The sequence below is a fragment of the Camelus bactrianus genome, chromosome 6 (assembly GCF_048773025.1).
Source record: "Camelus bactrianus isolate YW-2024 breed Bactrian camel chromosome 6, ASM4877302v1, whole genome shotgun sequence".
Lineage (NCBI taxonomy): Eukaryota > Metazoa > Chordata > Mammalia > Artiodactyla > Camelidae > Camelus > Camelus bactrianus.
In genome coordinates this window covers 92075952-92103599 of record NC_133544.1, presented here as the reverse complement: position 1 = coordinate 92103599, position 27648 = coordinate 92075952, and the positions used below count along the sequence as shown (strand labels likewise).

Here is a 27648-nt window from a genome sequence, read left to right as displayed (position 1 = left end):
ACCCCCCCAACCAGTATTGTCATCACTTACATAACAGTGATAGGAAAAAGTTTAACCTAAAACGGAAATCTCCCAAATGTGCCTCATGTTAGACTTAGTTCCAATAAATGCAAAGAAAGAATTCCATGGAAAAATAAATTAGGTATATATACTACATGCCTCTTTGTATATTTATAATATATATTAAAATATTCAAGCCCCAGTTAAACAAAAAGGTCCTACTGTATAGCACAGGGAACTATATTCAACACCTTGTAACAGCCTACAATGAAAAAGAATATGAAAAGGAATATATATACACATATAATTGAATCACTATCCTGTACACCAGAAATTAACACATTGTAAACTTCAAAAAATAAATTATTTTTTAAAATAATTTTTAAAAAATATTAAAGCCTCAGAAGTTCTTTGATTAAAGTACTAGATTAGCTTCCCTTAGCCCAGGATTTTCCAAGTCTAATTGAACAATTAACCCTATTTTCCCATTTAAAAACTAGAAAAAAACCTTCAGACCATGCTTTAGCAAATGCTATTTAAAAAGAACAACCATCCTTGTAGACTATAAAATACCCGAGGGTGAAGAAACTCTTAGGTAGAATACTTGTTTATAACTGTCACCATTTTCATCATAATCCCAAAACTTTTAATTTTCTATATTGCCAGTGTTACGAGTTTTTCAAATTCATGCCACATTTCTTTGAATCTGTATCCATTGCTCAAATATACTGTATATTCTCACTATTTGCTTAGAAAACAAGCCTGAACAAGGATCAAATGGTCCTACTTGTTTTATTTAGATATATATGACTCCTATGTGGCAATTCCCTACATATAAAGATTTCTGCACAAAATAAAGGGCTTAGGGTTTTCAGAAATGCCTCTGAGACTGACAGTAAAGAAAAGGTAATAACCTGTTCTCCTGAGAAGACCTGGTTAAATATATTGAATAGCCACTCTCAGCTGACTGCATATTACAGGTGTTCTACAAAAAAATAAAAAATAAAAATAACAGTTGACCATCTATCCATTTTTTTTAAGTAGGAGAACAAAAGCACTTAAAAAATATTTTTATATTTAACTTTGCTTCTTCATTAAATAGTCTTTGAAAATTATTTTTAATGGCTGCATAGTATTTTATTTTAATGACTGTAACATTATTGACCTATTTCCTTATTATTGATCATTAATTACATCTACTTATTTTGCTAGTAGTTTTTAAATGCTAAGATAAATAACCTTAAACATAAACCTCTAGTTACAACTCTTATTATTTCTTCAGGATAAATTTATTGAAGTAGAATTACTGGGTCAAAGTTACACATACTTAGACAGCTTCCGTTAAGTGTTTATGTGCTTCTATGTGTGTATAAATTTTAAATTATATGCTCTTGATAGACATAAGTCATAAAAATTACCTTGGTAGAGCACTTTCCTTTCATTATAATGAAAAGATTTAAATATTCTTTTTTCTAGATTCTAACTTCATATTATTTAAAATAAGCATATAGTCACTATGACATACAATGAAGTTTAATGTCTTGCTATGCAGAAAGAAGGAAGACAGCATGCAAACAGTACTATGATGAAAACATACATATATTTAATAGGTTCTTTTGAAAGCTACTACCTTAGCCATTGGAAATAAACAGCTATTATACTATTAAGCAGGTATCTAGGAAAAAACTACATGAATTTTGTTTTTGTTAGATCTTCCTGGTTCACAAATTTTAATAATTTGCTCTGATTCACAATTAAATACATTAAATAACCATTAAAAGGGAACGAGTTATTGTTCTTCATCAACACGTAAAAGAAAAAAAATCAATTTTAAAATAGTGATAAAATTCTCTTACATTTATTGACAGAAAAGCAAACTGTATTATTACTCCAGTTCTCTTGCCTTGATGTTCTTATTGTTGTTTTCCAGTCATTCATTTAGGGGTGGAAAGTGGTAAGGAAGGTAGACAAAGCATTTTAAGGCACTGCTGACAAAGTATATAAAGCGAAGAGAAGAGGTGGCAACATTCCAGGTGACTTCTAGATCTAAATGCTCTTTAATTCACTCAGGAAGAGTCTATAATACTGAAAATGTACCTCTACCTTTTATTTTAAATCGACTGTTTTTAAAGTAAGTTTGAGGTTTGGAAGCTGAGGGAAGAGACTGTTACAAATTACAAGACAAAGAAAATACTGAAAGTCTTCAATATAGACATGAATAACGAACACAACTTCCTAACAATTTCAATAAACCAAGAGACTTCCATTGCAAGGTGAAATTTACAACCCTCATGGAACACACTAAACACATATTAAGACAAAATGCTTTGTGTTGGCAAGAGCCACCAAAAATTACTTGGAAAGAGCATTTGAGGAAAACATTCATAGTCAACATACAAAACTAGGACCTTTAGTGTAAGTACATCAGAGCAAAATCCCCTAAACAATTAGGAGGTAAATTTCTTTAAAATCATTTTGGAAACTGGGGGCCACACAAAACAAGCATTTGATCCAACAGTTCTCTAATCATGGTAATAATAAAACCCTAAAACAACTTTACTCAAGCTCAAGTAACAATACTACACCATTAACCAGTTATTGGCTTTTTAATTCTTTATTCAACATGATATAGACAATTTAAGAGTTAGCTCACAAGGTATTTACAGGCATCTTCTTAAAATTTCAGATACCTGCTTGACTAGTATTTCGCTTCAAATTACATCTATTTTCTTTGAGACTAGAAAACAAGAAAGATGTGCTCTCAATTCCTAAAAGGTTCATGAGAACTAAATTGAGAAATCATTATGAGGAAGCTCTTACCCATTCAGCAACTAATGGAGACTGACCTGTTTTTCTCCCTTTCAATCTCTGCCCAGTCAATTCAGAATCTTTTTTACTTCTTCTACCACTCCATTAGGTCAAGCAGTAAAGCATTTGCTATCTAGGCTAACTCTAAAGACACAAAAAGGCAAGAGTGGAAATCAGAAGTAACATTTTAAAGATATATGAAAAACAAAAAAATCTGAACATAACAGTTTTGCAAAATTATAAACCATTACTGAAATGGTAAAAGGAGCAAAGGCTTTCAGATAGGGCATAATAGTCATAAACTCAGGATTATACATGAAAATGGTTGGAACACAATGGACCAGTTCAACTCCCCCTCACCTCAGTTCACTTAAAGAAATAAGCTAGAATAAATTTTCTTTCTTTCTTTTAATGCAATTCCACAGTTAAAAACCTAACAGCTCATCTTTTCTCACACTATCAAAACTAGAGACTCTCATTCCCATCTTTTCTAAACTTCACCTCTCATTCTTCTTCTAACCAAGGTTATTTATCTACTGTTCTTCTAACACAGTTTTGTTCTTTTCCTCTTCGATGATACACTGTTACTTTTTTCTAGTCAATATACGTTCATTATATTTTCCCAAACAATTTAACTTTATGTGGATTTTCATTTAAACTTTAAGAACTGTACAGAGAGAAAAAAACATTCAACAATTCTACTCACAATAATAAATCTGGTTTATATCTAGCAATGTTTCCTACTTTGAGAACAGAAAACAGCCTTCTAATCCTCATGCAGTTATAATATAAATATTTATATTTTTGTTTAATAAGCATTATTCTAAACTGTTAAAATCTTCATAAATATACAAAATGACTACATAATATCCCATCAAATACACTATAATCAGTACTTCATTTCTCCTTCCCCAGCTAGTACCCAAAGTATGGTAGGTTTAAAATTTTTTAAGTGAATGAATAGTTAACTTTATAACCTTCCTCAAGTATATTATACTAAATGTAATGTCTTTTTTCTATAATTCAGAATCAATTTTCTGAACCTTAATTACCTTAAATACTATAGTTGTTAAATGTAGGATAAACATAGATAAACTAGCTAATTTGAATCTAACCACCAGGGCCTTGGGCAAAACTAGAAATTTACTAAGTAATTATTCACTCATTCAATGAATTTTTCATAAACACTTTTTAAGGTCTGACACTATTCTAAGAGCTGGTGACGATACTGATGAAAGCCAGTCTCTGTCTTCAAAGAGTTTCTTGTTTAATTTTTTCACATCTCTTTCTATACTTTTATTCCGCTTCTAGCAATCTTTCCTCCTACCGCCCTTCCAGATCCCAAGGACTTGCCTTCACTCAGCCCAAAGTTTTTCTACCAGTTTCTCCCCAAAGCCCCAAGTACAGATGTGATTCCTACTTTTTTGTTCCTTTCCCTCATCTCCTTAAAAACTGGCACTCCTTCAGCATCAACATTCTATGGAGATTGTGAAAGGGGAGAAATCTTATGTGTATATCATATCTAATAGTAGGTTTACTTGCTTTTAAAAAGGTTTAACCTATCCAAGCCAAACTTGACTTTTTAAAAGTAACTGTTAGTAGCCCAAATTGATGGATTATGTTGGGCAAATTTCTTGAGCAAAGGGGGCTTATTTATCTTCTAGTCCACTTTGGAACCATCTCTTCTCTCAATACCTATTCCCAAGCAGAAACTAACAACAAAAAATCAAAACGCAATTGTGCAATCTAACAGCTCCCTTTTGAAAGATTATCAACCCCTGATTTATATATTTTTAAAAAGTTAAGATAGGAGTAACAGACATTTAAAGAGGAAGAGATCTTTTCATTAGTGATAGTCTAATGCCTTATTTTATAGCTAAAGGAACTTAAGCATAGAAGGTGGCTTACTTAAGGATACCCAGCTAGTTAGTGGTTGAGCCTGGTTAAGAACTCAAATCCCTTTAACCATATCTTTACATTTGGAGATGTTGTCTCTCTAATAAATGGTGTTGAATTAATACTGACCCCAAACATCTTTTCAATAAGTTATTTTGTGTCACTTGTTACTCATAATCATTGTTTGGTGAATATATGCCAAATTCTTGTTAAGAGATCTGGTAAATTAACATTTCACTGTGTTTATATAGAAAATAGCTAATAAAAACAAGTAAAATCAAACAGACATAAAAAAAAAATTACTTACACATTACTGAAAGCCTCTCTCTGAAAATGATGCCAGGTCTCAATTTGTGAATTATGCACGCCTCAGAGTTTGAGAAACACTGTATTGAAAAGAATAAGAATTGAGCTTAAATTAATTCCAATCAAATATTTCCCCCTAAGATGCCTGTGACAACTTAAAAGTTCTGTTAACAATGATAATTTTCAAACAAAATGATTGCATATATTGTTCTCACACGGTTAAGAGTCAGTAAGTAATTTTTATATGCCAGCTCTTCTAGAATACACATTTCAGTCAAGAATAAACACTCTTAAAAATAAAAAAAGCAGATAAGGGAGAGAAAGATAGAGAGAAATAAAAGAATAAGTAGGACACAAAAAAGTAAATGTATATAGGAGCCAAGAGGACGAAAAACATGCCTATTTCTGAGGCATTATATATAGTATCTCATTCCTAGAAGAAAAATATAAGCACAAGCACAAGAGGAAGAAACCAGAGCTTTAACCAACGTGGACTATCTACTAATGACAGGGAAGTAGCAGCAGCAGGAGACACCAGATTTACCTAATTTGGATGGTCCTCGATTTGTGTCTGTGGAAAGTGGGAAAGAAATGGGGAAAGGCCCAAAATTATCTGAGTCAAGATTTGATTAAAGTGTCTTAGAATGGAATGAAGGGTGAAAAGGATGAATGAGAAAAAAAAACAACAGTACAACCATGTTACATTTTAGACTGCTAAAAATGGTCCAGATATGTGTTTTAAAAATTAGTATACCACTCCACTTCAGATTCACTGAATATTTTCAGTCAGTAAATATGGAGTGACACAAATATATACATATATATTTCGAATATTTCTAAAATCTTATTGCTGACAGGTATCAATCAAAGAAATAATGTAAATACTGACCTGCTGGAACATTTTCTAAATTCAACATCAAATTATCACAAAAATGCTCTAGTTGAAATAATCTATGTATATAAAAATACTTGTAAATTTTGAAAACTACAGCTCATATTTTATTGGTATAATATCAGATTGTTTTGATGCAATTATGAATTATGAATGTACTATATAACCAATTCCAAATAAACTTTCTGCTACATTAAGTTTCCTTATACGGTAAGAACATTGTTTTGATAATGACCCCGTGCTCCACTAAACTTAACATTTGTTTGTTACTCAAAAAACAAAGCATTTTCTTCAATGCTGAAATTTTAAAATTAATTTATAGCAGTATTCACAATATTGAATGTTTCATCTTTGACAGAATGAACTTCAAAAACCTTTATTTTGATTTCATGAATTGTATGAAATAAACTGACCCATTTTTAGAATTAACTGATTTCCTATTACAGAGAAGATGAGACTGATATAAAACTGGCACCACTTAATTATTTACAGAGTTCTTCTGCTACAGGAGACAACACATTATAGCTAGTGCTTCACTTACCATATATGCAGAAGAAAATTTACAATAAAAAATGTGTAAAATCTATTTGGTAAAGCATCTTTTGATGGAAATGGAAAGTCATGCTACTCAAAGTGATATTCCAATGTGTTTCCTGCAGCTACACATGTTAGATTATCTTTCAGCACTGATTCCTTTAAATTGCTATTATTTTTAATTGAATTTTTTATTTTCAAATAATTGTAGATTCACATTCAGTTAAAAAAAATAATAGAGATCTAGTATATTTTTTTACCCAGTTTCTCCCAATGGTAACATCTTGCAAAACTATAGCACAATCGCAGGCGGGATTGTACATTGATGCAATCCCCTTTATTCTGATTTCCCCATTTGCATTCATTTATGTATGTGCATGTCTGTATGTATGTGTATTTGGTTCTATACAATTTTATTACATGTGCAGTTTCATTTATTTATCACCAAAGTCAAGATACAGAGTAGTTCCATCGCAAGGATCCTTAGCATTGACCTTTTCTAAGTACGCCCACTTCCCTCCTGCCCCTTCCTTGCCACTGTGCCTAATCCTCATGGAGTTACAGCATATAGAGCCAATGAAAGGAAAAGACGATGTCTCTAAAAGCAATACCCCCCTCACAAAATAGGTATGGCAACAAACCAGAGGGAAAAAGCATATATGATGTGGAAAGACTTGCTGGTCACATTTACTCAACCATCTGGAACATTTTATTTGAACATGATTATACAAACATATAAATGCACAGACATATGCATGCATACAGAAGATAGGCACAGAGAGTGATCATTTACTAAATCACAATGAAGATTAATCTCCTTAGCTCTGAGATAAATTTTCTTATTATGAATAAATTCCAGACTGGAATCAAGTGAACAACATAAAATAATGCTACAGAACAACTACAATGGGGATTCCTAGATGTATAAGAAAATAAAAAGGAGTCTTTCAGTGTGTTCAGGGGCAACTCTGCCCCTCCCCAAGAAATTAGGTTTGAACTAAAGTAGCTGGTATTCCCTTGAGAATATGGATCTGGTTTGGAAAGAAAAGGAACTATTTCTAGTCCTAGAAATAACTGAGGGTTAATATGCAGATACCTCTTGTCTCTCTAGACAGACTATGAACAATTGAAAGGCAGGAACTCTGTCTTTTATTTCTTTTGATTCCTTCACATAAATTATAGGAGTTATAAACACATGGTAGGTGTATAAATATTTCTTAAATGAATGAGGTCAGCACAGTAGGGAAAAAAAAAAAAAAAAAAGAAAGACACCACAGAATCTTAGGATTTTAGAGCTAGGAGGGTTCCTGGAGATTTAGCTTTATAAGTGAAGAAACTGAGGCACAAAAGTTAAACAGCTTGTCTAAGACCAAATACATCAATTTATGACTCAACTCTCATGGCTTTTAATTTGGAATTCTGCTATACCATACCTCAATTCAAGAAAGAAAGAGAAGAAAGTAATTCCCTGAGGAACCCTGTGTGTTAATTAGTGAACATGTGCTTTGATGGACCAAAAAAGTTAATAGGTAAGTAAAAGTTAAACTGGCTGAAGAGAGTGGGGGAAATTGGTAGGTAAGAAAAAAAAAATGAGTGACCAAAAATCAGAGAGAAAAGTAACACAGAAAAGAAAAGAAATTGAACAAAGAGATATGGCAAGAAAAGGAATAAAAAGATGAGTAAAAAATGGCGCAGAAATGGGAAAAAGAAAGGTGAGAAATGGTTAAAGAGGGATGGGGAAAATGGTTATCTGGAAAAGTTTTAAAGCTACTGACATTCTTTTTAAATAAATAAACTATGAAACAACAAGTTCATACTATAGAGCACAAGATATTCAATATCTTATAGTAACCTATGGTGAAAAAGAATATGAAAATGAATATATGAATGTTCATGTATGACTGAAGCACTGTGCTGTACACCACATTGACACAACATTGTAAACTGACTACACTTCAATAAAAAAAAAATACATATATACACAAAAAAGGAAACTATGAGATTTACGATTCCTATGGAGAAATAAGATTCCCTATAAACTAACAATAATAAAATCAACTACCAGTCTAGTACTGAAAATCTGTTCATATTCAACATTGTACATGAAATGCAAATATATGGTGCTTACCAGTCTAGAATGAGAGGGAAGTCTGGTTTTTAACTGTCTCTTGCACTACCTTTTTTTTTTTAACTTAATTTTTACTCTTTTACTTAATTTCCCATATGAATAACACTCCCATATCATGAAGTTCCTTTCTAAATTATCACAAACATTCGTTAGGTTAGGTATCTAAAATGAATTGTTGCCACCAGTGGAATCTATCCAAAGTTTCTCTCAAACACACGATACCTGGTTTTTCTTCTCTATTTCACAGCTACTCGAAATAGTACTCATTGGGGTAATTAAAAATACATTTACAGAAGACAAGCAATCTAAAATTCACCTCTATTAACATATAGTAAAAATGAGAACCATTGATTAAAAATATCACCCTTCCTGAAAAGTATTTATAGTCTGTCACTTGACTCATGTTGAACATTTCAATTCCTCAATGATTTCATTTCACTACCTATTCAAATATACTACTTTAAACTTTTTAAAAAATCTCTTTCAACTTTTTCCCACAAACTGTAACAAGTAACATCTTTATTTGTTAATAAGCACCTGAAATTATACTTATTCATTTTATTTATTATCTGTCTCTCTTTCCACAATATGTTAATTTCAACAGGGGTAGGAATTATTCTGTTTTGGTCACTGCTATATAATCAGCACCAGTACCTGGGATAGTATGTGGTCAATTTGTTGAATGAATAAAGAAAGAAACTGAGGTGTCCATAAGCAAAAGAATCTTCTTAAAATGTGGTGGATACTACGATCTGAATACCACGTGCAGTCAGAAGCAATAATAATAGATGTAAACATAAGAACATGGATAATTTTTTTAAATGTAGTGTTGATTTAAAATAGTAGAAAACTGAAAGGAATCTACAGCAAAATATCATTTGTATAAATTAAAAATACATATCCAAAACTGCACTATAGTTTTGAAAAATATACTCAGCATATGCTAAGTAAACATATTAAAGTAGATACCTAAGAGGAAAAGGGAATGGGAGTGAAGATGGAGGATAAAGGAAGATAAAATAATATTAAAGCAGGGTGCACACATATCAATGATGAAAGTGTACCATAAAATAACAAATGTGACTAAATCATTGATTAAATCAATCTTCTATGCTGGAGGTGCTCTCACCCCACTTCCACCAAAGGCTACTTAACCACTGATTTCAGCAAAACTCAAATCACTGTGACCTTGAGGAGACCCATTTCAGTAAAGTGTTAGTGAGAAGGAAAGCCCAACTGGAATGAGCTGAAGACAGAATGGAGGTGAAGAAGTATACACATCCCTTTGTAGGAGTTTCCACGTGGAGAGAAGGAAGGAATGGAGTGGTAATTTGTAGAAGACATAGAAGACATAGACTCAAATGAATGAAATTAAGGGGAGTATGCCAAGGGCAATCATCCAGCAGAGACAGAAATGCGGATGAAGGAGAAAAAGATAACTGTAAAAGCCTTGAGAAAGGATGAGGGGATGGGATCTAAAACACAGAGAATCTGATCATAGAAACAAAGATTTATTCTCATTACAAAACAAGCTTTCCATAACATGTTGAACAATGATTTTTCTGAATATGCAGGCTTTGGAGATGTGGGTTCTTAACTTTTTCGGGGTCATGAAGCTCTTTGAGAATCTGATTAGTGATATGGATCTTCTCTACCTTAAAATACCCAGATATTCAGCTGGGTCTTTACATACAACTTTGGAGGAAGGGGTTCAATGAGTCATGCTCCTCAAGTGCATCCTCATACAAGTCTGTTTTGAGGCGGGAGGGGTTTGGTTTGTTTTTGCTTTTTACCTTTCCCTGCCACAAAGGAATTATTTTTGGCTCTTTTTTTTTTTTTTTTCTAATGGAGGAACTGGGGATTCAACCCGGGACCTTGTGGATGCTAAGCATGCACTCTTCCACTAAACTATACCTACCCCTCAGTTAAACTTTTTAATTAAAGCATAACATACATATATAGAGAAAAGTACAACTCCAGGAAAGTGAACACAATACCACCATTATAAATACCCCCCAGGTCAAGAAATAGAACAGAACCAGTAACTGGAAGCCCCCAATCCCCCTTCAATCTTTCCAAAAAGAACCACTATCTTGACTTCTAACACTGAATTAGTTTTGTTTCCTTCTTAACTTTATATAAATGGAACGTGGAAGGATTCGTACAGTCTGTAATCTTTTGGTCCAAGTGTTTTCACTCTACAATACGTTTTTGAGATTCAGTCATACTATAACCGAGCAGGACCCTATTGTCATCATCGGCGACCATCTGATATCTGTAATGGTGTTTACTGTTTATCTGTATAATGGTTTAAAGGGTTTTTTCTCATGCTCTTGCTAATCAGGGTCAGGATGGAGAGGAGGGAGGCTTGGGTGGTCTGCCCAACCCTGTGCTGCACGCAGGGATCATGCTCAATGTCCTGCTCTTGCCCCTAGTGTCCTACTCTTGACCTCAACACCTCAGAAACAGCAGTTGGGTGTTTTGTGCATCTTGTTGTTCATAACTCAACCCAACTGCACATGTCTGCAGTATTTTTAGCCCCTTATGGTTTCCTTGTACCCTGTTGTTCAAGGTGCAGGCCTCAGCCTGCCTAAAACGCTAGAAGCATTTATCAACCCGATTTTAAACTGCGCAAGTTTTTCTCTTTTGCCACAGACCCCCTCCCTAAGCATCCTTTGTTCTAAGGCACCAGAATATTAGAAAAGTTCCAAAGTCGGAGGTGAACTTCATACCCAGCAGAGGGTAGGGGACCTCTGCATCTGCAAAAACAAGAACAACTTTGCAACAACTTGTTACCCTGTATGCAATCTCTATGGAAACTAGCTCCACATCCTGAACTTTGACTATAAAACCCCCTGCCTTCTCCCCCAAGCTGGCTCACAGTCTTAGAGGTGTTAGCTCACTATGACCTCCTTTGCCTTTTCTACTTCATCCAAAATTCTGTCCTCAAGTCTCAATTCAGTAAACGGGGTACAGAGACTGTGTTTTGGCAACAATGCTCATTGTGTAGCAATAGTTTTTCATTTTGAGAATATCAGAGTATTATTTATTCAACCTTTTGTTAAGATATTTGGCTTCCTGTGTTAGTTATTATAAATAAATATAAAATCAAGTATCAATTATTGTACATGTTTTTTGATGCACAAATGTCTGCATTTTAAAAAATACCTATGAATAAAAATGCTGGGATATAGGGTATATGTATGTTCAACTTTGGAAATGATGCCAAATAGTGTTCCAGAGTGGTTGTAACAAGACCTTATGTTTAATGGGGAAAATGGCTTAGAAATAAAAACTTTTTTTCACAAGCAAAAACATTCCTCTGACTAAGCTCTTAAAAGTATTAGTTGTTGTTTTTGTTTCAATTAATTGCTGAATACAACTATACAAAGACTATAAAAAGAGCAGTAAAGTGACCTGGAATTAGTTTGGCTAAGTTCAAATCCTGGCTCCATTCAGCATTAGATTATCATACAGGCCAATATACATGTGCTTGGAATATTACAAGAAGGGCACCAAAAAAAAATTGAATTAAATTCAAACTTCACTAATTTAAAAATGAGGTATCACCATTTTAAGAAATAAGAACTTTACTGATTTTGCTTTTCTTTATTTTATGGTTTAGAATGGATTTTGTTCTGAATTACAGAAGTAGCACCATAATCATTTCATGTCTTGTAGATGTAAAGGTTTAGAAACAGGAAATTATGACTGATTGTCTCATTCATCTAATAAACACTTATCAATGTTTATTTAAAAGAACATGTGTCAGTTTTATTTTTGACTGTCCAGCATCTGAACTCCTTTCTTATGTTTAGAAAATCTGCCACTTTGTGTGTCTTGGAAGGAAGCTGAGCCAGAGAGTCAACCATACGGAAGCCAAAAAGACCAGATACCTGCTTCCCTATGTAGGGACCAGGAACTACTGGTCGATTAGATGTATTCATGCAGAATTTGAATCTAGAGCTAAAGTTGCAAAGACAATTTAAAATGCATCCTTAGGGCAGTGACACACGGTTCCCAGTGGCAGTGTTCCAGCAACAGCATCCAGTGCACCGTGGAGGAGTCAATGGTGTCTTAAACAGAAAAAGGACGTTTCTGCGGCACAACTTTGGCTATGGTCTACCTGTGAGGTTGGCTGGTTTCCTATTTGTTATCAGAGTCTGGTTCTCCAGTCTTCCAGTCTTTTCTGTAAGCTAACTAATACTCTTCCAGTAAATTTCTTTTCTTCTGCTTCAGCTAACCAAAGTTGATTTATGCAGTTTGCAACCAAGAATCCTAAAATGGTAACCTTGCCATGTGCCAGGCTCTGTACCAGGCACTGGGGACACAAAGACAAGCAGACTATGGCCCTGTCTTACAGGAGTTTAACGGAGAAGACAGAGAAGTAAACAAACAATTATTATCAATGATATGTCTATAATAGGAGTAATCACAGAAAGCACAATAAGGATACTCAGGTTAGGCTTGAGGAGTCAGGGAAAAGAGAGATATCATTTAAGTCCTGAAATATGAGTAGGATAACAGAAGAGAGATGGAAGGGCATCCCAAAAAAAGGAGTAACAAGTAAAAGGCGTAAGACCTTTTCTCTGCTCAACACCTCTTTCCTACACAGTATCAAAAGTGTGTTTGAAGGACAAAAGTGATAAAAGGCAGATTGACAGATCTGTGAAAGGGGGTGAGAAACAGTTACCATTTACGACCTGGGTGAAAACTGTGGTATTTTTCGAGCATGCTGTAGGAAAACCCCATGGTTGAAACACACCCCCCTCCCCACCATCACTACTGCCACCACCACAAAGCTGGCCACAACTGTCTTCCTTTTCTCTCCTTCTCACCTATCTCAGTCATTTCTCAGAACAGTCAACTCTGAATTTTTTTTTTTTAATTTTTTAAAATTTCGTTTGGTTGGTTGGTTATTTGTGATGAGGGTGGTACAGGAATTATGAATGAGTGGACACAGGAACTGAAAAGAGAAGTAAAGGTGTAAAATCAACTGATCAGAGTAGTGAGGCACAAGGCATTCTGCCAACTTCTCACACTACTTTTGCTTGAAGGTGGATACAATTCTACAGAAGTAAGAAAAAAATGATATAAAATAATATTTTACAAAATAATGGTGTATGTGTATACTCCTTCCTCTAAAATTAAATTTCAGTACTGCCATAGATAATTTTTAGAGATTTATCTTTTACAATTACATTAGGCTTGTACTATGAATTGTTTCCACTACTTACTTTTATGAAAACTATAATCTTTATAAGTTATATAAGCTCTAGCATTTTCAGTCACCCATGGTATGGAGTTCTATACTTGAATAGGAGAAAAATCACCATAAAATAAACTAACCAACCAACTAGTGTTAGAAAAATTTGATAAAAGAGGCTAAAAGCAAACGATAAGTGAAATCTCACTGTCAAAGTTATAAACAAAATGACTTGAGCACTCTAAAATCTATAACCTTCCTTTGAAAAAAGAAGTATTCACTATCATGTAAAGGACATATATGCAAAAATAAGTTTTCACTGCAGTTTCGTTAAATTGAATGGTGTAAAAATTCACTTTGGTGATATCAAACTCCACACTACCTTTGTGAATTCAGTTCTTTCTGCCAGAATGCCCCTGTTCAAATGGCCAGCTCCTGTGTCATATCTGAGACCTGCTCTTTCAAGCCTTTCCTAATCCCTTCCCTAGGAACTGTCATCCTCTTCTCATGCTTCAAGACCACCCTGTGCACATCTCTTCTATGATTATCACATTAATACTGTAATCATTTCTTTGAACATCTATGCTTCTCAACTAGATTAGGAATTCTCTGAGAATAGGCAATGTTACATCTCTGTCTCTGTAAATATGTTTTAGCACAATCCTTAGCAGAGGATGGGCAGTCAGCAAATGCTTGTTTGGACAGAAAGTGACACAATGTATTAATAATAATATTAATATAAGGTTACTTGTGTTCATGAAATAGCATGACTCAAACTTGAAATTCTGTATGCAGAAGCTAAAAAATCAGCTCCGCTGGCTTTTTTTCTTTTTTTGAAAAAGGGAGCTATTTCTATAGTTTTTATAATAATCATCTATGGATTGGGGATGATATAATTTAAATTCTTTACTACTACATAAAGATAATTCTCTTTTTTACTTCAAAAATATCTTACTTTTATTTAACATTATTTAGCAATCACTTTTGTAATCACTATCTTTTAGGATATCTATGTAGCCCTCATACCTCTCCTCGGAGAGTTGTTAAGCCTTGCATCCACTCCCCTACCATAAAAATGGGGCCTGAAATATTCTCTGAAATCTTGGTTTCATCCATCATAGCTGATTGGACCAGAATGGACGTTTGTCTCAAACTGGACTTTTTCCCCAGTGTTTAGAATGGGATCACAGAGCCACGAGTGAATATAAGAATTTAAGAGTTAGAGTACTTGTTCAGTCATGTGCAGTCTTAAAAGACAACATGCAAAAAGAGAAAAATGAAGTGGACAAGTAGGGAGAAGGAGAAGAGGTCATGCTGCCCCAGAGCAGGGAGAATACAGCTGCCTGAGTTACTGATGGGTTTCCGGTTCCGGTTTCCCCATGACCCCCACTGTCTCCATGAAGCCTGGCTGTACTTTTATTTTCAAAATACTGTGAAATCCCCAGTATCCTTGCCATTAACTTTAATCCCCATCCCCTTTTTTTTTTTTGAGTAAGTTAGTTTCAATTTGGTTTCTAATACTTACAAAGAAAAGAATATTTGATTTTAGAAATCTCAGAAAAGAAAAGGTCAAGTAAGAATATCAAAATGTCAGTTAACCACTGGAGGAAAACACCTTCGTTAAAAAAAAAAAAAAAAAAGGCTGTTACATTGGTATCTTTGGCCATTTCTCTGCATAAGAAAATGAAAAATATTCACCAACCGTAACAGGTTCAAACAACATCCTATAAATCCAACTTTAGCATAGTTGTGAGTCAGTAGGAATAAAATTCTGTTTCAAAGTACAGAAAAAAATGAGAGATTAAAGAATAGGAAGTATCTTAGAGCTTATGAGAACAAATTATTTTTTGAAGAGAAATAATACCACTTATTAGAATTCTGACCAAAAACAGGATGGGAGTATGTTTTTTCGGTGATAACACCTAGTCCTATCTAAGAAAACTGAGTGTTACTATACTGTTTTCCCCATCCATCTAAGGCTGTTTTCCCCATCCATCTACACTCATTCTTCTTAAAAATATGCCACTTCAGAGTCCTCAACTAAAAGTCACAGTGGTAGACGACAGTGACCTTTAAAAAAAGGAAGCATCCCCAATAGCACACTCATTATGTAGCATTAGCTTCTAAAACAGGAGGGATATATTAGATTTTCTATTTTTCTTTGCTATTTATTAATAAGAAGTTTCTTTTGGCAACTCAGACTTTAAAAAACAACAACAAATTTGTTTCTTTAGTATCAATTTTCAAAGGGATAGTGAAGAAGACAACACCGGTAACACACTGTTCTTAGGTTCAAAACAAGACAAACTTACATGTATAAGAAAAACTACTGAGATTTTATATTATTTTGCTTATTAGGGGGTAGGCATTCATATTTATGGACCCTTTGAGTCCCTGATATATGCGCTAACATGAAAATAAATTTAAAATAACTAAACAACGTATGCTATTAGATTTGGATAAAAGTATGGTTGAATTTTTATGGAATAACAGCCTTTTACAGATATTCTTAATTTGTTTTGACAAGAGCAAATCTAAAATTTCAACTTTATTTAGGATTAGAGCTAGTAATGATGTTAAAACATCACAATTATGAGTGATAGAGCATATTATAAAGTTAGGTTTAAATAATGTAATAAAATATGGTTTGGGGAATGAGATCAGCTGAAGTGAAACTTAGGAAACATTAACTCTTTTTCCAATTTCTTTCCGATTATATTTCACATAATCAAAATTTAGCAAGACTGGGAAAATCTACAAATGTAACAGCAAGTTCAGAGATAAAAACAAACAAAACAAAACAAACAGTATTTCTATCAAATTTTCCAAGATTATATAGACAGTTCTGGTATTCAGAAAAAAATGAGATATTACATTTAAAGCAAAAGGAAAGGTTTATGAAAATTAAACAATGATTGTAATAAAACAGATTTTAAGTAAACAAGTCTCAATTGTTCACAATAATGAAAGAAGGCAGAGGCACTGATCATTTTTAATGACTTATATTGCCTCTAGACTGCATTTGCTGAAATTACATTTGACTATGAGTGTTCAATATTTTGAGAATTTATTTTAAACCAAATAGTGAAGAGACATTGTGCAGGTTTGACTCTGAAGTAGTTGAGAATTTTCCCAATTTCCCCATTCAGCTCCCTTGTTCAATCTTTCTCTACTACATACTTCAGTTTATCTCCCAAATTAATAAAAAGCACAATATTAGCAGAGCTACCACCCTCACACCTTAATCGATAATAGGAAAGGCCAGTTAAATGCTACAGACACACTATATGAAGATTAAGAGTAAATAAAGGGCACTCCTAGAGACAGAGTTAATAAACAGAGTTATTAATAAGAAAAGTGTGCAGAAATTTAAATAACTAATTAAGTAGAACAATTAAGAAACGCTAATCATCGTTAATGCCGGTTTCAAATCTGTGACAGAACACCAAACGTTGGGGCTACTAGAAAGACTAGCAGCTCGCCAAGACGTTCTCAAAAGCTAGTAATTTATCTTTAGTTTTAAAACCCAGGATTAGTTGGTTTGTTCATTGATTTGCTAATTCTAAGATAGTGTGGGGACACAAATACATAAATTAAAACATTCAAAAGGCAACAACAGCTAATATAGGTTATTTACTGAACACTTACACTAAGGAGGAGGCTCTGGTCTACATGCTTTAACTGCATTAATAAACTTAAGCTTCACAAAAATATTTTGAAGACATCATTATCTCCATTTCACAAGGGAAGAAACTGAGGTACAGTCAAATAGCAAAACCAGGTTTCAATCCCAAACAGTCTGGGTCCAGAGCCAACTACTTTATACTGCCTCAGTGATACTACAATCATTCATTCAGCACATTCTTACTGAGTGTCTTCTCTGTGCCAGACATTGTTCTAGGTGCTTGAGAGTTGCTAGCACATTATTTCAGAAGCAATTTGATAATTCAAACAACAGTATGGGCCTGAGAGGTTTCTGGAGGAGATAATGGCCTAAGCTAAGTCTTAAAAGGAGTTAGAGTGGCAAAAAGACAAGGGAAAAAGAAAATGAAGCCATTCCAAGCAGAAAGACTACATGAGCAGTGGTCAATAATTCAGAAATAGCACGTACATTCAAGGAGCCTTCAAAAAAGGAGTTCTATGTGGCTAGAGTAAAAAATGGAAAGCAGAAATGATAGGAGTTAAGATCAGAGAACCAGTCAGAGGTCAAATCATGGTAATGATTTGGTAAAGAGTTTAATGACCTGGTACAAGAGTTCAGGCTTTATTCCATTGACAATGAGGAGTCGATAAAGAATTTTCTAACTGTGTTTTTGACATACCAGTCTGGCAATACTGAAGTGAATTTCAGGGAGATAAAAATGAAGACAGGAAAATCAGTGAGAAGGTACGGAGGTAGTTCCTAATAAGGCAGTGATTGAAACAGGGATGCTAGGGAAGTAACCAATTCAAAAACTATTCAGGAGGTAAAATCAGCAGAATGCATAGTAAAAGAACGGATTTGAGGAGAGAGAAAGCGAAGGAGGGATCATAAGACTCCTAAGTTCCCTGGATGATGAAGTCAATAGTCCATGATGTCTGTGAAAGACAAAAGATCAAAGAAAAACTTCAAGTAAATAGGTTCAGTTTGGACGATAGAGTTTGAAAGTGAAGACAGGTAAATAGATAATACAATCTGATGCTCTGGAAAGATACTAATGACGGACAAACAGCTTGGGGGGTGATAGGTAGATCCATGGTAACTGAAACCACAGGGGTAACTGCGACTTGAGTACTGTAAAGGCTGAGAAGAGCAACTGGCTAACCCTGAGACCCTTACTTCTTTTGGAACAGGCAGAGGAAGGCAAGCTCTCAAAGGAAATGATCAACATACTGAGAGGTTCCAGGATAAACAGAAGAGAGCGACATGGTGGAAGTCAAGGTGTAGAGTTTGTTGAGAAAGTGGTCAACAGAATTACAGTCAAGGTTACTTTAGTAAGAGCAAGTTTAATTACATAAGTAGAAATTAGGCTGCAGTGGAACAAAGAATAAATGGGAGGAAAAAGAGGTAATTTCAACCAATGCAGATTACCCAGTCGATTTCCTCATCTATAATATTGAGATAAGGGGTTATTCTGAGCACTAAATGACTCAGTGGAAACTCACCTACAGTAAGTGTGACAGGCCCTCGTGCTCACTACACATAGCCACACTGGGTGCCTCTCTGTTCTAACCTCCAGCACCTTTACATTGTAAGGCTTTGCATCTGATGTTCTCCCATAAGGATCCCTCTTTCCTCAGCTCTTCACATAACTGGTCCTTCTCATCTGCGAAATATCATCTCCTAAGAGAGGACTTTCCTAAGAAGTTCCCTGAGGACAGTCATTGTCACATCATCCTGTTTTATTTCCTTTTTAACTCTTACCACATTTTGAACTTTTCTTGTTTATTTAGAGGTAATACAGCAGAGTGATTGAGAGGCAGGCTCCAGTCAGACTGGCTGCATTCAAATCCCAGCTCTGCCAATTTACTAGCTATGTGACTGTGAACAAGTCACTTAATCTCTCAAGAGTCTTAATTTCCTCATCTTTAAAAAGAGCAAAATAACAAAGTACTTACCTCACAGACTTCTTGAGGGAATTAAAGAGGCTAATCCATATAAAGTTATTATAAGAATACAGGTACATTCTGAACACTCAAATATTACGTATTTGTTTACTTACAAGGATTTTAATGCTCCACTGAACTGCATTTCTGAATATGTACTACTAAAAAATATTTGAAGCTGTAATAACTCTTAGTCCAAATCATAAAAATACCAACCAATAACCAAATGAAGAAGTACTATTCTGACTAAACCTCAGGAAGTATTACTTTCAGAAAGGGTTTTTTTGGTTTGTTTTTTTTTTTGGCCACAAAAGTCAGAGAGGGGGAAAAAAACCACGCAGAGCTAAGGCTTTGTAATTAAGCCAATGAAAGTTTTGATAAGTCTTATATATATAAGTATTACTATGTAATTTTGACTAGCCCTTAAAACGTAAAATTAAAATATGGAGAACAGGGAAAAAAACGGTCCCGAAAGGTTCTGACCTAAGTAACTTGAGAAAACAGTCTTCTGCCTGAAAGACTAAAGACAAGAGGAACTGTACACAGAACTTCTCTAGGTGGTAAAGTCATTTCTCATTTGGATATGGGTGAACAATTATGAAACTGCACACGTATAATGAAACTGAACAAACAAGTAAATGGGTGGTGAGAATAAGGTTTCTCAGTTCTAGAGAGTGAGGTTACAGATAAGCAAGGGGGTAAAGCTAGAATGAACCACGTGGTACTGAAGTAGAGTCAAAGATATCAGTACGAACTCATGTTTAACTTCATATAAATAGAGGGATGGGTTCAAAAAAAGTTATATGTTTGTATGTGGGTTAGTATGCATGTATGTATTGCCTATGTCTGTACACTGAGAGGACCTAAAAGCAATCATATCCCAATAGCAGTGAGCAATCCAGTGTCCATATATTTCTATTTAGTTTCTAATATTATTCTCTAATAAAAGTAACCAGGGATCCTTGAAGGAATGGTTTACCATAGGGCTAGGGCAGGGAATATAAAAGATGGGCCTGGAGCATCCTGTGGTGCCAAAAAGTACGAACGTGCTCAAAAAACAAAACAATGGTTTATGTCCTATTGGTCACAGGAGCCAACCTGAAAGAGGTGAAACAATCTGAGCAACAAACGAATGTAGTATAGGAGTGTAACCCACATTTATAAAATGAATATCCACGAATCCATACTGATACAAATAAATGATTGCATAGACGATTAAATGGAGGAGAAAAGAAAACTTCTCCTTAAAGAATTCCAAAATAATTTGGTAGATATTCACCCCTCAAGGTGTTGGAGCTTAACTTCCTACCCATTGAGTATGGTCTGCACTGTGTGACTTGTTTCCAAAAAGGAGAGTATGGGAAAACGTTACAGCAAAGAAACCTGGCAAACACTACCTCAGCCAGATGATCAAAGTTCACAGTATCAGTGGTATCGATGGTCTGTACCTTTGATAGAATGAAAACGGCATTTTACCTCTGTGGTCGTCCCCCCCCCCCAAACCTATAACCCCAGTCTATGAGAAGAACGTCAGACAAACCCAAATTTAGGGAGCTTCTACAAAATATCTGACTCATACTCCTCAAAACTGTCAAGGTCATCAAAAACAAGGAAAGTCTGAGAAGCTGTCACAGCCCAGAGGCATCAAAGGAAACATAACCACTAAATGTAGTGTGATATTCTGAATGGGATCCTGGAACTGAAAAAGGACATTAGGGAAAAAACTAATGAAATCCAGATAAAGTATGGACTTTAGTTAATAGCAATGTTCCAATTTTGGTTCCTGAGTTGTGACAAATGTAACAGGAAAGTCGGATATTAGCAATAGCTGAAACAGGGTGCAGAGGATGTGGTAATTCCCTGAAACTTTTCTGTAAATGCAGAACTGTTCTAATATTAAAAGTTTAATTAAATACATTAATAATGATAATGATAACAGGGAAGTTATTACCTTAACCAGACAGATTTCAGTCCTTAAAGTCATGTTAGTGGGTTGGACAAAAACAGAAATAGTTAATACGATGTAAAACAATCTCCACACTGATGAACAGTTTATAATATTGCACATGTAAGTGCCTAATTTCATATGTGTATATTTTTATTTCTTAGCTGATAAGCACTTTAGTAGCAGAAAACTCTCCTCTATGCAGAAGGTCACTCAAATCGTAGACTAAAGCAAAATTGTGGTGCTGATTATCATTAACAAAAATTCTACAGGGCTTTTGAAGTCCATAAAGTTTACACAGTTTTAGTTAAAACACATTCACAGCACAGTACTGAAACATTTACTCATGATTTCAGAAGGAGAGGAATATAACTATACATATTTTAAGAAAGGACAATAGAGTACGATGTAAAATTTAGAATAACTTGGGTCCATATGGTCATTGTTCAAGAGATCTGGAAACTCCAAAAATAAAAACAAACTTCAATAACATTTGTCACTATATTGAACATATTTAAAAACAAACAAAAAACCTCTTACAGATCAGTAAGAAAAAAGACAGTCCAGCATAAACTGTGTAAAGGACAGGTACAGGCAAATCACTGAAGAGATAACCTAAAATGTCCAAATATATGAAAAGATGAAGGGAAATAAAAATAGAACACAAATGAAAAGCCATTTCACAACTATCAGATTGGAAAAATCGGAGTCTGACAATACCAACTGCTGGTAACGATACAGAGAAATCATTAATATCCTATAGATATCTTGTAAAGGGAAAAAGGCTTATATACTAAGACCCAGTAATGTGACAATCAAGTGTATGACCTGGGAAAACTCTTGGCATGTTGCTTGAGGACATGCAAGGATTTTAGGCACTACTTATAATGTATTTTAAAAATGAAAGCAATCTAAATGCTCATCAATAGAAGAGATACATTGCAGTATATTTTTTCAATGAAACAGTACACACCAGTCCAAATGAATGAGCTACACCTATGGTGCCAACAAGAATTGAGGGCGGAAAAAGTAAAATAAAGAAATCAGGTTTCAAAATATGTATACCATGACACAATCGTATTAACAGCTGAAAAAATTTACGAGCACACCTTTTTTTTAAGTGCCATGCACAGCCAGAAAGAGAAAGAAAAATGCTGTATGATATTACTTACATGTGGAATCTAAAAAAAGGACACAAATGAACTACTTATTATTTATAACTTAGATGATTGATTTTTTGAATATGCGTAAGCACATCTGACTGTCCTCTGTGATTGGATTACTGTATTCTGTTGATTCTTATTTTGTGGTTGGCTTTATGCCTTTGATAACTACGTAAGTTTAAAAAAGCTAAAGCTCTAAATTCTTTTTAGAAACAATGAACAGTACATATATGTAAATTTTTTAAAAATATGCTCGGTATATTGTATATGTGCAGTCAAATTGTAACAATTCTACCTAATAAAACTAAAAAATGAAAAAATTAAAATATGACAAAGGTCTGATAGAAGTCACATTTTCAAGGATTTTTTCTCACACATAAACTGTTGGTAACTGAATTTGCATGTGATTAATCTTCCTGAATGAAAAATAGAAGGAAAAAAGTTTTAAAAAATAGTGCCAGGCACAATGTTAAGCACCTCATACTAATAAACTCATTTACTTTTTACAACAACCTTAAGAGGTAGACACTTCTAATATCAGTGTTTCACAGATGAGGACACTGAGGTATGGAAAGACTTTAAAACTTGCCTAAGGTCACAAAACTATTTAAGTAGCACAGTCAAGATTCAAACCTAGGAAGTATGGCTCCGAAGTCCACACTCTTCAAAAGCATCCAAAGCAAAGCCATGTACTACTCATGTATACAGTTGATTAAAAGTTAAACTGTAAGGATATACAACAAATTTATCACAACAGGTGCCTCTGGGAGGGGATATATCAGGACAGAGGAAAAGAGGATAAAACTGGGGAGAACAAAAGGGACTTTAATTTGATCAGCAATGTTCAAATATAAAGCCCTACGCTGCTCTTTTAGAATTCAGTGTGATACCTATGATACACATAGTTCTTTTATAATAAATATATATCTCAAGCAAAAAATTTTCAATGTCAACATTTTGTATGAAGGGTACGTGCGTTGTTTACCACTTAACTGTAATTTTCTGTATTTTTCAAACTTCTCAAAAATATTACATATAGAGGAGACTTTTCAAAAATATTACATTATAAGAGATACATATATCTCCTCTATAAAATATTATAAGAAAAATAAACAGAAATTTAAGAAATTTCCAATCCCCATATTTCAGCTCTTACTTGAAATGAAAACAGCTAAACTGTGAGTTAATGTGTATATACACACATTTACATATGGAAAATGCATTTTTACAAGACTCAAAAGAGATATACTAAAAGTATACCAGAAACAGTAACCCTTACTGTACCATTTTGATGACTCACCATTCTCAGTGAAAGTGAAGCACATATAGCACTAGCAGGAAAACCCCTGAGAGCTTTCTCTTTTTTCTGCTCCTTTCTATCTGTTTGTGCTTTCTAAAAGAAGGAAGCAAGAAGGTGCCAAGGAATTGTCACATACTTTAAAAAAATAACAGTTAACAGCCATAGATGAACATATAAGCAGCCCTTATGAATGTAAGATTCCCAAACACACAATCAAGAAGTGTTCCAAAAATTTATTTGCAAATTGATTGTCTGGAAATCAGAACATATCCTCCCCTAAAGAGAGTTAAAAGAGCATGTGAGCACCAGGAAAAAGATACTGCCTGAGGTGCCAGGGCATGAGCCGTGAGACAGGAAAAGCAGAGTCACAATATGTACTGATGACACAAGAAGAAAAGCGTTCTCTGCCAGAGTTTGAGGTTAGAAGCCACGTTACATTCATTCACCTTTGTATCCTAGGTGACTTAGCAAAGCACCTGGCACCTTATAAACATTCAAAAACCGCAACTTCTGCTGACGAGGTAATGGGGAAAAGTCTGAGGAAAGCAGTTCATCAATAGGTGGCGCTGTCAATACAGAACAGCTGGGGTGTAAGACGAATAGAGGTTGGAGAGTAACAATGTGGATTAACAGGTGCATCCACATATATAAAATATTAGCAGGCTGGTGTGCTAACTAGGAGAATGTCTTCACCTAAATTATTAGCAGTTTCCATTATTGTGTATATCGCATAATGAATCACAAGATAGTTCCTCAGTTGGAGCAGAGGTTATGTGGGATTTTTAGGATTTTCTCCTGGGATGAAAATATTTTGATGTCATTTTTGTGATTATTAGAGTAATACTATTCAGAAAACAGAAGAGAGAAAAGTAAAAATAAAAAGCACAAACACTAAAATAAGGATTATCTATAATCTCATCATCGAGGTAACATCTTTTAATATATTCTGTATTTTCTGCCAATCGTTTTGCCATATATATGAGATTTATTATAAATAATAACATAGTATATAATTCCTCATGTTCTGATTTTACCCTCAACATTATACTGTGCTTTCTCATGTTAGTAAATATTTTTTAAAATATGACTTCTAATAACTGCATTCACCACATTGATTAACCATCATTAATTCCACGAATCCTCTATTACATGGCATTGTAATTATTACAAATTTTCACTACTATGTTACTACACTATATAAATGAATTCTTTCTTATGTATAAAGTTCTACATTCTGTTTTAGAATTCAAGGTGGTAATTACGATACACAGTAATTATGATACACAGTGTGGAATGCTTGACTTCCCCCCAACCCACAATTCTACTTGGCACTAATCAATAGAACACTGAACAAACAAACAAGCAAGGAAGAAAGAAATTTTTTTTTAGGAAAGAAATTTTTATCAACTTTACTTCAGTCATTCTCTTCATCTACATCTGGTAGGAATAAGGAAAGTCCTAAAAGACAAGTCTCTGATATCAGAGAGGACAAGAATTACAAGCCAATTTTCCTGCTAGAGCCACTTCTGTTCTCCACTTAGAATAATGAGCCATCAACTTAAATAGGAATAAATAAGATTTATAATATACCAAACATCTCTATTTGTATTGGTGCTTCAATCCAGGTTTTCAGAGTAAGGAGACCACTTAGAGAAATTCTGCAAACAAAAAATGTAACTAGTATCACTCAATGAGAAAACAGTAAGTTTTCTTTTATAATTCTGCCATGGCTTTTATTATTTTTTGAATTAATTAGAAAATATCATATATTCTATCTCTTTCTTCTTACAGCCTCCCAATTATCCCAAATTTTATTCAAGTTGCCATAAATAGGCCAACAGCTCCAGGAGCTTAAGAATCAATAACTATTTAAGCCAGTGGTTATTCATGTGGAAAAGTTCAGAACAAATCAGCATCAACTGCCTGGCTCTCGTGCACAAACGAAAAATTGGCATCGCTTCACCAATTTTCAAAAGTGTAAATTCGTGTACATAAATGTAAAACTCTAAATTTTTCCTTCACTTGTTGAAGTGAAGGCCAAATTTCACTTATATTTATTCCCAGAACTGGGCTGATGTCAAGATCAACCGACTTTCCTAACAAGTAGTTTCTTATAAAACTCCACAATGAAGTTAAATCTGTGTCTAATCACTCAGGAAAAGAAAATCATGTAACAATATAGTATAGACAGTGATGATGATGATATCTGCTATTCCAGACTCCTACTGACAGCTTGCAGTCCAAAGGGAAAATGTGAAAATGAAGTAAAAGTTACCCAAAAAGTTTAATTCTGGCCAAAATAAAACAAAGTTCCCATAAAAGAAGCCAAATAAAATCTTTTGTTTCATTCTAAGTTCAAACAGGGTTCAAATAGCTCAGAAATTATGTATACTTAGGTTTTCAAGAACTGAATCCCAGGATCTACTCTAAACATAAACTGAATAACTTGCCCAAGAGCCCTTACTTATTACCCAATTTTAGGTCCCGAAGAGACGACTTTTTACGATAATCTCAAATGTACTACAATAAATTAGTGTAACCTGGGCTACGCTGTTTACAGGTGTCTGCATCTCCTTCCCCCAAGAGGAGAGAAGAGGGCAAGCAGAAAATAGACTATATACACCCAACAACAGCTTGTAATCTTATAAAATTGCTCCTTTTACACTTGGACCATGATTTTCCTTAACGGGTAGTATTTTAAAGAATAACATATTCACGGAGTAATACAATTTCTGCCCTCACGAGTCTCCAGCTAGCTGACACGCGTTTTCTCCTCTAATAAATACATGCCTGTCCTGCTGTTGCAAACAAGAAATAACTGTCCTATAAGACAAAAACCCTTCTCTAAGTCTCCAAGAGTAACCATACGTTTGAATTAAAGCCACACTGGAACAATAACAAAAATCTTTCAGCACATCTGTCATTTAAAAGCACGATAATGAAAATCCGTCGCTGCGACCCAGTTTTAGGTCACAAGCTTTTTTCCCTCCTCCCCCCAGAAAGCGATAAACTTCAAAGGGAATGGTGGCGACCAAGAATTGTTTATCCCCCGCCCCCCCACCCCAAAAAAAGACGGGGGTAAAAAAAAACTGGCCAACTTGGACACTGACCAGGCTCAAGCTGGCCAGAGTAGGCTATGCAGACCCCTGGGAGGAGAATCGGGCTTCTGGGGGCCCGCCAGGCTCCCGCTGCCGCCTGTTTAAAACATCGAGCAGGTGGGATTCCGGGAGGCCACCTCCGTCTTACGTAACGAGCTTGTCAAAATCCCAGCTCCAGGACCTCCCTTCTCACCGCCCCCGCCCCCACCGCCACCTCCCAACAAGAGCCCCAGGCCAGCCTGGAATAGAAAATCCGGAATGAAAACACAGGAGCCCCCCAAGCATCCGATGCAGAGGCGCCCGTGCCACTCTCAGCACCGCCGCGCCAGCCGGAGCGGACCCAGCTCGCGGAGAACCGCCAGGCTCGGAGAAGCCCCCGGGCGGAGGTCGCGGCCATCCGCGCCACCTCTCCGAGCCCTCCGGCCCCGCTCCCGCGCCCACGGCTGTCACTACTCCGGGCAGTGACAGCTCCACATGCCACTGCTGTCCGCGCCGCCGCCCCCGCACTTACCTCACCGCTGGCTCCTGCGCGAACAGCGGGTCCAGGTTTGAGAGCGGTGCCGGGTCCACTCACGAGCGGCGGCAGGACACGAGGGGCTGAATGCCGCTGCGCTCCGAACCCGCTTAGCTCATCCCTAGCCCGGCGCTCCGCCCTGCGCGGCACCCCCGCCCGCCCAGGCCTGCCGTCTCAGTCAGACGGGATTCCCCCTCCCCTCGCGGCCGCCGCTGCCTCCGCCTCCTTCCCTGGCTCCAGCCGCCGCGGCCGCCGCCGATGCGACCGGCGCC

General features: G+C 35.4%; 1 protein-coding gene across 5 annotated transcripts in view; it reads right to left on the bottom strand.

The window, feature by feature from the left end:
• The window catches only part of DENND4A (DENN domain containing 4A), a 107328-nt gene extending 79690 nt beyond the window's left edge, over window positions 1-27638 (bottom strand). For 3 of the 5 annotated variants that reach the window (XM_074366301.1, XM_074366304.1, XM_074366305.1), the window contains exons 1-2: window positions 27374-27638; window positions 5012-5090 (exon numbers count right to left, since the gene is read on the bottom strand). The gene's annotated coding sequence lies outside the window, so the exon portion shown is untranslated. Of the gene's footprint in view, window positions 1-2846; window positions 2953-5011; window positions 5091-19368; window positions 19415-27373 lie in introns of those variants that run through there. The other 2 variants (XM_074366302.1, XM_074366303.1) reach the window with 2 other exon arrangements.
• Between the last annotated feature and the right edge of the window lie 10 nt (window positions 27639-27648).